The 10,614-nt window shown below is 39.7% G+C and overlaps 1 pseudogene; it reads left to right on the top strand.

Moving 5' to 3' along the window:
• The first annotated feature begins 4,255 nt into the window (after positions 1–4,255).
• LOC125586886 lies at positions 4,256–8,292 on the top strand (annotated as a pseudogene).
• The last annotated feature ends 2,322 nt before the right edge of the window (positions 8,293–10,614 follow it).

Genomic DNA, 10,614 nt, shown 5'->3' with positions numbered 1-10,614 from the left:
AAAAAGATAAACAACAGGTATGTTATTTTAAAATTTTTGAAAGTTTAGGTATGTTTTTGTGCGGTGATATAAATCGGTATGAATTGAACATGTTGCGATATATTGGATATGAAATGGCCGTTTTCAAGTTATGTAATATAACAAGTTTACTTTTCACTAAGTCTGACTCATTACCTTGGCATTGAGGTCTTCATACACAAAAATGAAACATAAGAGGATACTCAATCCTACAAACTAGGACACATAATTGCACAACTAGGAAACATAATTGCACAATTTTCTTAATCTAATCGGTTTTATTCCATTTATATATTCATATTTGAGTTAACAATTAGAATAGGAATTGTAACCTCAGTAATCAAATACATATACTTTAGGATCTATGCAGAATGGAGAAATTTTTTGGGGACATGCCTAAAACTAACCTAAAACTCTCCGGGGGCTGAGTCGCTGAGATAAAGCCTGAACTCTATTTGGCTCGTCCTCCAGAGGATATATACTTTCAAATTAACATATATGCTGGGAATTTTATATTTTTGAATCGTTCAAATTAACTATTTTTACCTTTTTGACCACCTCGAATGAAGCTAATTCTTACAACATAAAGAGTTTCGTTATGTTCACACGTTGCCAATAAGCATTTTATAAATCTAAATAGTCTTATATACAACATAGTTTCCTATTTTGATAGGAGTGAAGAACAAGTAATGTATTTACAATATACTATTGACATATATCACAAACTCCAATACACCCCTCAAGTTGGTGATACGAAATCTCGGACACCTAACTTGGACATAAGCCTCTCAAATGCTGGTCTTGTAAGGGCCTTAGTAAACATATCAGCGATTTGTTCCTTTGTTGATATATGTATTGTTGTGATGAGACCTTCTTGCACAGCATCTCGAACTCGGTGACAGTCAGCTTCTATGTGTTTCGTTCTCTCGTGGACCACTGGATTTGCTGCGATATGAATGGCAGCTTGGTTATCACAGTAGAGAGGGACTGGATGAGAGTGATCAAAACCGAACGTCTTTATAAGTGCTTGAAGCCATTTAATCTCCCGAAGTGTATATGCCATGGCACGATACTCTGCCTCAGCTGAAGAGCACGATACTGTGTTTTGCTTCTTGGTCTTCCATGATATAGGAGAATCACCCAAGTAGACAATGTACGCAGACAGAGATCGTCGAGTAATGGGGCAAGCTGCCCAGTCTGAATCCCAATAGGCTGTTAGCGTGAGTTCACTATCTGAACTGAGATGAATGCCTTGAGATGGAGAGCCCTTGAGATATCTTACAACCCGCAGGGCTGCTTCCCAATGAACCACTAAAGGTGCTTTCATGAATTGAGATAATATGTGGACTGCGTAGCTCAAATCAGGACGGGTTATTGTCATGTAGATGAACTGACCAACAAGACGACGGTATCTCTCTGGATTGTCAAATGGTGGGCTCACCGCAGAATTAAGTTTGTGATTTAGCTCGATAGGAACTGCTGAAGGTCTACATCCTAGTAGGCCAGCTTCGGAGACAATTTCAAGCACATATTTGCGCTATGAAAGACAAAACCCATCAGGACCACCACATACCTCGATTCCTAAGAAGTACTTCAGTTTTCCAAGGTCCTTCATATTGAAACAATCATTGAGATGAGTTTTGAAACGATCAATCACCCGCAGATCATTTCCAGCGAGAATGAAGTCATCCACATAGACAAGAATGTGTAAGATCGTTGCTCCTTTTTTGTATGAAAACAATGATGAATCTTCCTTACTTTGTGTGAACCCGAACTGGCGAAGTGCTGCAGAGAGTTTAGCGAACCAGCAGCGAGGTGCCTGTTTCAGACCATAAAGTGATTTCCGAAGACGACATAGCTTAGTTGTATCAGAATACTTAAAGCCTGGAGGAAGTTTCATATAAACCTCTTCCTCAAGATCGCCATGCAAAAATGCATTATGGACACCCATTTGATGAACCTCCCAATTTTTTGCAGCTGCTATACTTAGGAGATACCGAACTGTTGTTATTTTTGCAACTGGAGCAAATGTCACATTAAAATCAGTACCCTCTTTTTGCCGATTTCCACATACCACCAATCGAGCCTTGTAGCGTTCTAGTGTACCGTCAGCGTTCCACTTCAATTTGTACACCCATTTGCAATTTATAGCTCGCTTGCCTGGAGGTAGATCAGTAATATCCCATGTATGATTTGCCTCGAGAGCCTCAATCTCTTTCTGCATTGCTTCACACCATTCCTTAATACGAGCAGCATCTTTGAAATGCTTCGGTTCTATACTGTCGAGCACCACATCCATGAAAGCGATGTGATTTGCTGAAAAACTAAAGTCAATTAAACACTCGGCAATGGGATAGAGGATCTTACCAGAAACCGTAGACGAGGAATTTGATAGATAGAAACCAGGTGTGAGAGCGTGAGAAGATAAGGAATGTACAAGAGAAGTAACATAATCTTTCAACAGAACTGATGGCTTCTTAGGCCGATGTCCACAACCCAAAAGTTCTTGTGCAGGAGCTGTATCTGAAGTAGATTCAAGGTATTCATCATCAGCAGATATGTCAGGAGCTGAAACCATGGTGGGTTCAACTGAAACTGGTGATGAATCAGCAGAAGGAGTGTCGGGGACTGTCTCAGTTAAAAAAATTAGGCGTAAAAGAAGTCTGTACAGGTACAAACCAGTCAGTGTCGACTATCTCCAGAGAAGATGTATGTTTCTGTTGAGTATCGTGCTTCATGTCCATGTAAGGAAACATATCTTCCTGAAACTGGACATCGCGGCTGACGAAGAACTTTCCAGTCTCGATATCATATAGACGCCAACCCTTGTTCCCATATGGAAAGCCTACAAATACACATCTCTTGCTGGGAGTGCCAAATTTGTCTTTGTCGCAAGATCGAACATGAGCGTAACACAAACAGCCAAACGTACGAAGTATCTTGTACTTTGGTCGAGATCCAAAGAGTAGCTCGTATGGAGTATTTTCTTACAGAACAGAGGATGGCGTGCGATTGATCAGATGTGTGGCCATCAGAATACACTCTCCCCAGAATTTAATTGACATGTTACTGTGAAACAAACACGCACGAGCGATGTTGAGAATGTGATGATGTTTACGCTCGACTCTACCGTTTTGTTGGGGAGTGTCAACACAAGACGTCTGATGCAGGATCTCGTGTTCTTGAAAGAAAGACGTGAGACACATAAATTAAGTCCCTTTGTCACTTCTAAAAGCTCTAACCGGTTTTTCAAACTGGCGATCAGACATTGCACAAAAGTTAAGAATCAAGTTTGAGACTTCAGACTTAGCCGTCATGAGATATGTCCACACCGTCCTAAAATAATCATCGACCAAAATCAGAAAATAGATCGAACCAAAAGAAGAAGGAGTTCTGTAAGGATCCCATGCATCCGCATGAACAAGAGAAAAGCAATCCAAAATTTTATTATTACTATCATTAAAAATCTCTCGTGTTTGTTTAGCACAAAAACAAATATAACAACTCTTGATCTCTCCCAAAGCACTAGAGAATTGATCACATTCTGGTAAAGAAAGCAAAACACTAGCAGATGTATGTCCTAATCTACAATGCCACAAGACTCCAGACGAATTGACCACTTTCGAGACATTGTGCGCACGAGCAGCGAAGACACCCGTAAAATAGTACACTCCCTCACGCTCTTCACCCGCTCCAATCAAAGTCCTTGAAAAACGATCCTGCAAGAAGCATAAAGTGTCAGTAAAGATGGCTACACAACATGTCTGCTTCAACAACTTAGCTACAGAGATCAGAGTACAATCAAAATCGGGTACAACCAAAGCATCATTGAGAAAATAGTCAGAACCAAGTGGTAAAAACCACGTGTTGTGATCACGAAATCCATGGTTCAACCAGAGTCTCACCAAACCGTCCAAACCGGCCATCTAGGAGGTACCAGCGACCGAGGTTCATTCCAAGGCGTATATCTCTACAATCAGAAGGAATTTCAACATGAAACCAATTTTATTGGATTCTATACTCCATAAGGAGTCCAGGACAATTGGAATTGGGTCAAACTATTCACGGAGCAAGAAGTTATGAATTTTACAAGTCAGAGGTTTCTCAGCCCGTCCATCTGCGAGTACCCGACTTTAGAAGCAGATTCAAGTCAAAGGAAGGAGCGGCCTGAACCAAAGCCCATCATAGGATTCAAGAGGGATCTCTCATCTTTCCAAAAAGCCCAATATCAGGAGAAATGGCCACGGAATTATGAAGTTATGATCCAATCTCCAAAACCGGCCAAACCAGTTCTACACTTGCCTCAATTAGAAGCTAGCCGGTTCAATCAGCTTCAAACCAGACATTGGCGACCAGGAGATCACTTCAACCAATCAGGAGACATCATACACGGCCAAGAGAAGTTCTACAAGTCCATACCATGCACCAGCAGCTATTGGATCAGGAGGATCCTCATTTACTCAAACCTGCCTTATTTGGAGCAAACCGACATTAATGTCCAACAGCTCTTTCCTCTTCAGTTTAAGCACGAACTCAGCACATTCCAAGCAGTCAAGAAGGTTCCCAGGAAGCTTACTTATCCCCTTAAACCATCCAGGTTCAATAAATATCAGATTCTTTACTTGGAGCCAAAATCCCACAAAAGGCTCTAACGGCTAGTTTTCGATTTCTTTCTTAGTTTTGATTTGTTTCCTTTTCTATTTGTTTTAGAACGTTAGGACCTTTGTCTCTGAGCCTTATATAAGCTCCTAGACGTCCAGTGTAAAGAGCAACCCTTAATCACCAAGTTAATAGAAAGTTTATTCAGTTTTATCAAAGTTGTTCTTTGTATAAAATATCGGTCTTTAGGATTCAAAGAGAGATTCTTTGTTGTCTTATTGATTTCGTGAGTCTAGTTTGTTTGTGAAAATCAAACAAGCTCAGTACACAGATTGAGAGAGTCAATCACTTCGATCCATCATTCCATCAGATTGAGAGATTCAATCAAACCTTCATCCGCAAATCCACTTCAGTTCATCTTCTAATCAAGCTGAGAGTGATACACATCCAGCAGCTTGATTCCATCATATCCTTTGTTTCTTTATCTTGTTTTATTATCATTATCATCATCATCTCATTCGTTTTCATATTTGTTTCTGTTTGCATCATAAAAACTCTAAAACTCATAAAAATCGGTTCTCTTTGTTTTCAGGTTTAAACCTTGGTTCCACCAATCAACCAATTCGTGGGTTACCCCCCCTGTGCCTACAACATTTTGGTATCAGAGCTCAAGCTCCTGAATCAGGTCACTCTATCCTTGCATCATTCATATTTGTTTGCATTTGTTTTCATTAAAAAAAAAAAAAAACAGTTTTTGCATTGTTATTGTTGTTCTTAAGAAAAGAAAACTAAAGAAGAAGGAGTTGTCTAGTTTGATCCACGAAATTCTTTTGAAATACTTGTCTAGTTGTTTGCATTCATTCCCCCAGCTCCACTTACCATATTTAGATTTTGTGCATTCATTTAAAAAAAAAAAATCTGCATTTCCATATTTGTTTTTTGCATAAGAAAATTCAAAAAAAAAAATATAATTGTTAGTTTTCTTTCCATATTTTCTTTTCACTTGTGTTAATTGTCATTCCATATTGATTCATTTCGTTTTTGCATTGAGAAAACCAAAAGAAAATTTATTTTAGCATAGTTTATTTCATTTCGGTTCATAATTGCAATTTTTTCGGTTTAATTTTAATTAGCTTGCATTTTTGGTTCTTATTTTGATTCGACCAGGATTTTTCCATACCTTCACTTGATCTTTGAGAGTGTTTTCAGGAAGCCATGGTAGGAAAAACACACGGCCAAAGTCAGATGACCAAACAGAACCAACAGTTGACAGCTTTGCAAGAGATCAATGATCGGATTTCTCAGTTGAGGAAAAGAAACAAGGCACGAGTCCAACGTCCACAGCAAGGAGAAAGGAGATTTGGAGATGCACCAGAGGCTGTCTATGTTGAGCCCAAGCCACCAGACCCTTCAAGGATCAATCAACATCCAACTTCTCAAACCCATACTCATCATGTTGCTAATTCTCGGTTTGATCATAAATCTTTTGCTGATAAAATTGAACTCTTTACATTTTCAGGAGGAAGAAGCTACCTATTTTGGGAGAGGAACCTTGAAGAATGGTTTCACTACAACAACATTCTGAAAGAAGAAAGGCTATCTTATGCCATTGATCAACTAAGAGGTAATGCCTTTAAATGGTGGATACAAGAAAAAGATGATAGATGGTTTTACAAGGAGCCAGCTATCAAAACGTGGAGAGATCTTAAGAAAGTCATGAGGGATGAATTTGCACCAGAACTCACAAGATATAAGATCCAAAAGATATACCCAAGGAGGTATCTAACTCATGGTTCCAAAGAAAAATCAGACAAACCGATTTTTCAAGAGAAGGCCAAGGTAAGTCCTATACTTGATAAATTTGTTTATAAATCATCTCCTACTGGTATGAGTCACTTGTCTTTGTCCAAGGATGTTAAGATAGGCCCTGATGTTGAGAAAGACACGATTTCCACATCTTTGTTGGAATCAAAAGTTGTCCATGATTTAAGTCTAAGAGACAAGGAGATTTAAACACAAATAAAGAAGAGCCAACAAGCCAAGGTAAGTCTTCTAACTCTGAAAATTTAAAAGATCAGACATGTTATAGATGTCATAAAAGAGGACACTTTGCTGTAGTTTGCCCTACTAAGAAAGCAATGATAGAAACATCACTAGAAGAGAAAACAGAATTATCTATGAAAAGTGATAGTTTTATTCAATCTGATTTATTGGTTCCAAATTCTTGTGTAATGCACTTGTCTTTGTCAAAGGGTGATGTAACAGGAACTAAGGAGCATGAATTCAAAGGAGAGGAGCCACCAGGCGCCACACCTGTGATGGACCAGAAGATGGTTCAAGACACAATGCAGTCCATGTTGCTTAAAGAAGCAAAACCGGTCATAAAAGTATCCCACCAAGGTAAGTTTCAAACACCACCTTTGGATACTAGTACTGACGTGTGTGTTCTTGGTACAGGTAGAATAAATGAAAGCTATAAGCTTATTGAAGTCCCAAAGAAAGAACCAGACCATAAGCTCAGCCATGAACTCACTCCCAAGTGGAAACCGAAATCTGAACAATCTATTGTTCAAGTTCCAAAACCTATGGTAAGATTCATTTTAGATCAGCATGTTCTTAATATTTCCATGACAGATATAATGCACTTGCTTTTTGTCCAGAGTGTTGAGATTATTTCAGGTTGCCAAGAAGAAAGCTTCAAAGAAATCCCACCGGATAATCTTATGTTGCTAGGAGAATCAACTCCAAAGAAGATCAGAAACGTGGCCACCCAAACTTTAAAGGACCATCCACTCCAGAAGAGATTTAATGGCCATGACCATAGCAGAGGCGTGATCCTTTCACATCTTCTCAAAGAAGAGCCACCAGATGCACCATGTATCACCAAACCGAAATTATACCAAGGTAAGGTTCTAAACTCTCAAAAGAGAATGAAATCTGACTTACTCTATCGTGATGTAGGTTATATAGTTTCGAGGTCGAAACCTTGTCAAGAGGGAGGGGATGTTGTGGTCACGAAATCCATGGTTCAACCAGAGTCTCACCAAACCGTCCAAACCGGCCATCTAGGAGGTACCAGCGACCGAGGTTCAGTCCAAGGCGTATATCTCTACAACCAGAAGTACTTTCAACATGAAACCAATTTTATTGGATTCTATACTCCAGAAGGAATCCAGGACAATTGGAATTGGGTCAAAATATTCACGGAGCAAGAAGTTATGAATTTTACAAGTCAGAGGTTTCTCAGCCCGTCCATCTGCGAGTACCCGACTTTAGAAGCAGATTCAAGTCCAAGGAAGGAGCGGCCTGAACCAAAGCCCATCATAGGATTCAAGAGGGATCTCTCATCTTTCCAAAAAGCCCAATATCAGGAGAAATGGCCACGGAATTATGAAGTTATGATCCAATCTCCAAAACCGGCCAAACCAGTTCTACACTTGCCTCAATTGGAAGCTAGCCGGTTCAATCAGCTTCAAACCAGATATTGGCGACCAGAAGATCACTTCAACCAATCAGGAGACATCATACACGGCCAAGAGGAGTTCTACAAGTCCATACCATGCACCAGCAGCCATTGGATCAGGAGGATCCTCATTTACTAGGGCTGGGCAAATAAACCGAACCCGAAAACCCGAACCGAACCCGACCCGATAAAAATGAATCCGAACCGATCCAAACCCGACATAAAAACCGAATGGATCTTGTTTTATGGTATTTTGGGTTATGGGTATTATCCGAACCGAACCCGAACCTAAATGGATACCCGATAGAACCCGAAACATTCAAAATTTCCAAAAAGAACTTGTACCAAACATGATCTCAATTCCTTATATATATTCAAAATATATTGAACATCTAAAATAATTATCTATCATATGAAGATTGATGGTTGAAGGTTAAAGTTTTTAGATTTGGGTTTTATTTTTCATTGAATAATGTTTTTCATTTCATGAGAACTTGATTTACGTTTCATGCTTTCATTTATTTGGTTTTCTTTCGATCAATAACTATGTTTACCTTTCACTTAATTTTGAAACATTTGATGTTCCTTTTTTTTTTGTTTGAACCGATTTTATTTATGTTTTGGTTACAAAATAGGTAGAAATCAAGTATTTTAAAACCAAAGAACCGATTTTAGTTATTTTTTGGTTACAAAGTAGATATAAATCAGGTACATTTAAACCGAAGAACCGATTGGGACCCGAACCCGAAAGTACATCGGGTTATACCGGTTCTTTGAAGAATTACTAAATCCGACCCGAACCCGATAGAATCCGAACCGGTCCCAAACCGAATTTTCATATAACCCGAATGGGGCTGATTTTGATAAACCCGAAAAACCGAAACCCGATTGGACTAAACCGAAACCCGATTGGGACCCCGAATGCCCACGCCTATCATTTACTCAAACCTGCCTTATTTGGAGCAAACCGACATTAATGTCCAACAGCTCTTTCCTCTTCAGTTTAAGCACGAACTCAGCACATTCCAAGCAGTCAAGAAGGTTCCCAGGAAGCTTACTTATCCCTTTAAACCATCCAGGTTCAAGAAAGATCAGATTCTTTACTTGGAGCCAAAATCCCACAAAAGGCTCCAACGGCTAGTTTTCGATTTCTTTCTTAGTTTTGATTTGTTTCCTTTTCTATTTGTTTTAGAACATTAGGACCTTTGTCTCTGAGCCTTATATAAGCTCCTAGACGTCCAGTGTAAAGAGCAACCCTTAATCACCAAGTTAATAGAAAGTTTATTCAGTTTTATCAAAGTTGTTCTTTGTATAAAATATCGGTCTTTAGGATTCAAAGAGAGATTCTTTGTTGTCTTATTGATTTCGTGAGTCTAGTTTGTTTGTGAAAATCAAACAAGCTCAGTACACAGATTGAGAGAGTCAATCACTTCGATCCATCATTCCATCAGATTGAGAGATTCAATCAAACCTTCATCCGCAAATCCACTTCAGTTCATCTTCTAATCAAGCTGAGAGTGATACACATCCAGCAGCTTGATTCCATCCTATCCTTTGTTTCTTTATCTTGTTTTATTATCATTATCATCATCATCTCATTCGTTTTCATATTTGTTTCTGTTTGCATCATAAAAACTCTAAAACTCATAAAAATCGGTTCTCTTTGTTTTCAGGTTTAAAACTTGGTTCCACCAATCAACCAATTCGTGGGTTACCCCCCCCCCCCTGTGCCTACAACACCACGTTTCGTTGCTCGAGAGCTATTCCCGTTAGGGAATTTGACAGGAGACGAGGAAATGTCCACCACATTTATCAGCAGAGACAAGTCTCCCGTCATATGATGTGAGGCTCATGTATCAATAATCACATCAACTTTTCTGAAGAGGTGTATGGTCGCTGTGCTTGGAGGAGTTGAATCAACTGCGAAATTTGATCGTTGTTAGCGTCAGTGGATCCAGCACGTGCACTGTTAACTCGACCACGCCCACGTCCTGTTCCTTTTACTCCACGACCTCCTCGTTGAACTGGTTTGTTGTCTCCGTACTCCAAACGGTTCCCACGGTTTCTTGGTTGTTGGTTTTGCTCGAAATACCAGTCAGGGTAACCATGCAAGAGGAAGCATTCGGGCGCCACACAGCCTTATCAACGACAGTGAGTGCAAGAGAGACTGGAACGATTCCCATATCTCTGTCCAGAAGCTGCGGCAAACTTGAGGTGACTCTATTTTCACAGAAAAACTGATCCCCTCTGTTTTGGAATTTTCCTGTGTCTGAGATATGTTTTGATTTTTCTCCTCTCTGACCACACGTGAGTAAACCTGATTCAGAGGAGGCAGTGGATCTTCACCGGTGATCGTAGACCATATATTACTGAACCGCGGAAGGTCGAGACCGAAGAGGAACTGGTGAACTCGATCATCTTCTCGTTCCTTCAATATGTCTGCTGCAGCTGCGCATGTGCAGACCTTAGTTGTGTTGTAGTTCTGAAGTTCTTCCCACACAGCTTTGTCAAGCGTTCGTAATGTTCCAAAACTG

The sequence above is a fragment of the Brassica napus genome, chromosome A2 (genome assembly GCF_020379485.1).
Source record: "Brassica napus cultivar Da-Ae chromosome A2, Da-Ae, whole genome shotgun sequence".
NCBI lineage: Eukaryota > Viridiplantae > Streptophyta > Magnoliopsida > Brassicales > Brassicaceae > Brassica > Brassica napus.
This window is presented reverse-complemented; position numbering and strand designations above follow the sequence as displayed.